The sequence below is a fragment of the Oryctolagus cuniculus genome, chromosome 7 (assembly GCF_964237555.1).
Source record: "Oryctolagus cuniculus chromosome 7, mOryCun1.1, whole genome shotgun sequence".
Classification (NCBI taxonomy): domain Eukaryota; kingdom Metazoa; phylum Chordata; class Mammalia; order Lagomorpha; family Leporidae; genus Oryctolagus; species Oryctolagus cuniculus.
In genome coordinates this window covers 86,302,927-86,307,519 of record NC_091438.1, presented here as the reverse complement: position 1 = coordinate 86,307,519, position 4,593 = coordinate 86,302,927, and the positions used below count along the sequence as shown (strand labels likewise).

At 40.6% G+C, this 4,593-nt stretch overlaps 1 pseudogene; it reads left to right on the top strand.

The window, feature by feature from the left end:
- LOC100356890 (ATP synthase subunit d, mitochondrial pseudogene) lies at nt 1-476 on the top strand (annotated as a pseudogene).
- Nucleotides 477-4,593: the final 4,117 nt, after the last annotated feature.

Genomic DNA, 4,593 nt, shown 5'->3' with positions numbered 1-4,593 from the left:
ATGGTTGGGTGCAAACTTTCTCGAAAAGCTGTCGACTGGTTAGCATTTGGGGAGATCAAATGCCAAAACCAGAAGGCCATTGCTACCTCCCTGAAATCCTGGAATGAGACCCTCAGCTCCAGGTTTGTAGCTCTCCCCAGGGATCCACCAGCTATCGACTGGACCTACTACAAGGCCAGCATGGCCAAGGCCAGCTTGGGAAGAAGCTGAATGCCCTGAAGATCCCTGTGCCCAAGAGCGAATACACTGCCCCAGTGGATGCTGAGGAAGAAGAAGATGTGAAAAGCTGTGCTGAGCTCGTGTCTCCCGCCAAGGCCAAGACTGAGGACTATGAGTAACAGCTGGTAAAGATGAAGAACATAATTCCCTTTGGCCAAATGACCATTGAGGACTGGCATGAAGTCTTCCCAGAAACCAAATTAGACAAGAACTATCCCTATTGGCCTCATCGGCCAGTCGAGAATTTATGTAACTAAGGATGGGAGGAAGCTCTGGCTCTTATATTCAAAACCCTGGACATTCAAATTTAAATATGCACAATTAAAAAAAAGAAATTTGGTAGGCTGTAGAAAATAGAGAAAAGAGGATGGGATATATGAAATAGAGATTTAAGAGATATGGAAAGGAGAATGAGAGAGTCTAACATCTTTCTCATCAGTTTCATAAAGTGAGATGAGGAAGAATAACAGAAGGAAATAATATTTTTCAAAAACCAATAACTCAGCACCTTTCAGAACTGAAGAAAGACACAAATTTTCAGATGTTAAGCACAACTACCTCAAACAATTAAATGTAACACAAACACACTCACACATACTGAAACATTAAGATGAATAAACCTTAAAAACAACCAGCAAGAGAAAACAGAGTGCTAGTTCTTATTTTTTTTAAAGATTTATTTTATTAATTTGAAAGAGTTACAGAGAGAGATAGAGGTAGAGGTAGAGGTAGAGAGAGAGAATGAGAGAGAGAGAGAGAGAGAGTCTTCCATCTACTAGTTCACTCCCCGAATGGTCGCAATGGCCAGAGCTGAGCCTATCCAAAGCCAGGAGCTTCTTCTGGGTCTCTCATGTAGGTGCAGAGGCCCAAGGACTTGGGCCATCCTCTGCTGCTTTCCCAGGCGCATTAGCAGGGTGCTGGATCGGAAGAGGAGCAGCCAGGACTCAAACTGGCATACATTTGGGATGTGGGTGCTGCAGGCCAGGACTTAAAATCACTGTGCCACACTGCCGGCCCCCAGAGTGCTTGTTCTGATAACAGGCAGGATCACGGGAGGCCAGTGGAAAATGGTGTTGCCAACACATCCAAGAGAAATATGGGACAACCTCTGATTTAATTTCCAGATAAAGAGTTACTGGAAACTAAGAACTAAATAATGTTTCAGATGGAGACTGAGACTCAGTAAAAGAGCTCTTAAAGAAAGTAGCAAGTTGAGCCCAGGAAGAAGCAGTGTGCAAAAAAGCAATCTTCCTGCATTAAGAGGAAAAAACATGAATAAATTTGAATGCAGATGGTCTGTATCAGACAGTAAGTAAAAATAGCCATCAATGAGAAAGGAGATGGAAAGGGAAACTAAAATAGTAGACAAGAGAAATGTGTAAGAGAGACCAAGTGGTAATGGGGGTATTCTGAGGCCACAAGTCCAAGGTTCTCTCATTAAGGAAGAATAGCACAGATTTTGATTAAGCAAAGATTTTTATAATTCAGATAAAAACCTAAAAGGTTAAGAGTAAATACTAGAGAGGGCTGGCGCCGTGGCTCACTTGGCTAATCCTCCGCCTGCGGTGCCGGCATCCCATATGGGTGCCAGGTTCTAGTCCCAGTTTCTCCTCTTCCAGTCCAGCTCTCTGCAGTGGCCCGGGAGGGTAGTGGAGGATGGCCCAAGTGCTTGGGTCCCTGCACCCGCATGGGAGACCGGGAGGAAGTACCCGGCTCCTGGCTTTGGATTGGCGCAGCGCCGGCCGTAGTGGCCATTTCGGGGGTGAACAAACAGAAGGAAGACCTTTCTCTCTCACTATCCAAAAAAAAAAAAAAAAAAAAAAAAGAGTAAATACTAGAAGAAAAGAAATAAAGAAAAACTCCATTAATCCAATAAAAGGAAAGGAGAAGGGGAAGGAACAAAACAACTTATGGAAAACACAATGTAAGGTTATAAGACCTCGCAATTCAACCAAAAGATCCAGTGAACTTGCTATTTGAATGAGATCTATTTAAATCATAATAAGGAATATATACCAAGCAAGTACTAACAAAAATGAAGCCTGTGTAATTCTATTGATATCAAACAAAAGTGACCATATAAGACCAAAAGCGTTATTTTAGATAAAGTGATTAACCATGTATATACAAGAAATAATTATCCATGAAGTTGCTTTTCTAAAAAGCAAGGTTTTGTCTATAAAGCCATTTTTTCACAATTCTAACACATGTTTTAGAGACGTATTCCTACTGCAAAGAAAAAATATTTCCCAGTCCTACCTCCACACATTATTAGGTCTAAAAAATACTAAGATTTCTTAGCCTTTTTTCTTTATATTTCTATTTAGCTACATGACAACTCAAAAGGTTTTAGGCTGCTTAAAATTTTCAACGATGGCAAAGGAAAAAAATTCACTCCCAGAATGTGTGTTATTTTTTTATTAAACCCTGATTGCAAAAAGCAGCAAAAGGAATTACAGACTTCAGTGAGGGTTCTCCATAAACTGAGAGCACTCTCTCTAGTGTATTAGCAAGTGCATTAAATATTAAATATAAAGAAATAAACATTTCCAGGCAGACCAGTAGGTAGTTTCATAAACTGTGTGCCTCTTACACCAAGTTTCCAGTACATTTCCTACAATCCATGAGCATTTTACTGAACTTTCTTCCTTTATTTTTCTGTTTCACATAAATAAAATAAAGATAATAATACTTGTACTGCACAGCACAGGGTTATTGTGAGGTTAAAGCCCAGAACTATATGTGAAAGCTCTTGGTAAACTTTTTAGTATCAACATAAACACGGGTATTATTCCTGTTCTGAGTCCACGATGTTCAGCTGGATATTAGAAAGCTTTACCCAGCATTTCTGGAACATGCCCGTAAAAATCTTAATTATTGTTTATTGTGTGCTTAGCCGCTCCTTTAAAACTCTCATTATGTATTTATACAAACATAAGCAAATCAGGGCCCAATAAAACAGTGCTCACCTTTCACCTTTCTGTCACTAGATATGGACACAACTTAGAGCTATGTGGATAGCTTGAGAGAAGAAAACTAGTTTCAGTGTTTAGTGTAAAGAGATGTTCTTTCTTAGTAGTGGGTTTTGTAGCTCTTGTAAACATGTCTTGCCATGCCTCACTACAGTTTGCCCTATTGCTTTTATTTCGGTATCCCTGATTTTTGTGTTGCATAACCTGAGCCAAAATGAATAAACAAAAAAAGAAAAAGAAAATGTACTAATTGTGGGGCTGGTGTTGTGTTGTAGAGGCTAAAGCCACCACCTGTGACGCTGGCATACTAAATGGTCGCCGGTTTGTGTCCCGGCTGCTCCACTTCTGATCCAGCTCCCTGCTAATGGCCTGGGAAAAGCAGCAGAAGATGGCTCAATGTATGGGAGACCCAGATGAAGCTCCTGGCTCCTGGCTTCATCTTGGCTCAGTTCTGCTCTTTGTGGTCATCTGGGGCATGAACTTGGGGATGGAAGATCTCTCTCTATCTCACTTTCTCTCTCTGTAACTCTTTCAAATAAATAAATGAATCTCTTCAAACAATTTCTATATATGTATATACATATATATGCACATACACATATTCTAATTGTGATACTAACATATTCACTGTCCAGAAGTTAGTGGGAAGCATGGTCCCAATGAGCATGGCAGTGGGGCGGGTGATCCGTCCATTATATCTCTCACAGCAGATATCCAAGTGGTGTTTTTATGCCCATGGCAACAGTGGCAAAACTGAACAACACTTGAGTGGGTGAGAAAAAAAATCACCATCACGAATCAAGGGCAGACCAGCATCCTGTGTCTCTGGATGCTATACCTTGGGAAGGACACCAGGGTCCTCTTGTGGCTTTCCTGCCAAAAACACAAAGCCTGCATCCAGCTGTGAGGAAACATTAACAGATACAGAGTAAAGGGTTTTGTGTACAATAACAGCCAGTTATTCTTCCAAAATCTCAGTGCCATGAAAGACAAAGCAAAGCTTAGGAGATAGCCCAAATTAAAGGCAACCAAGGTGACAAGACAACCAAGTTCCTTGGTAATCCTGGATTGGATCTTGTGCTGGAGGGGCAAAGAATGCTAGAAAGAGGATTATTGGGACAACTGGTGAAACTGGATTGTAGACTGCATATTTGATAGACACATGTCTCAGTGCTTAAGTTTCTGTGTTTGGTCATTGTGCTGTGACTATGTGAAAGATTATTCCTTTTTGATGATCTTGACATTTGTTGTGTGTTGGTGCAGTTGACAGCTTTTTATTTGTTTGTTGTTTATGGCCCTTGCTTGTGTGCCTGCTGACTTATGGCCTTTTTGCTTTTTGTTTAACTCTTTATTTAGTGGAGGATGAAGCTTTTCCCATAATGCAAAATGAAAATATGCTATC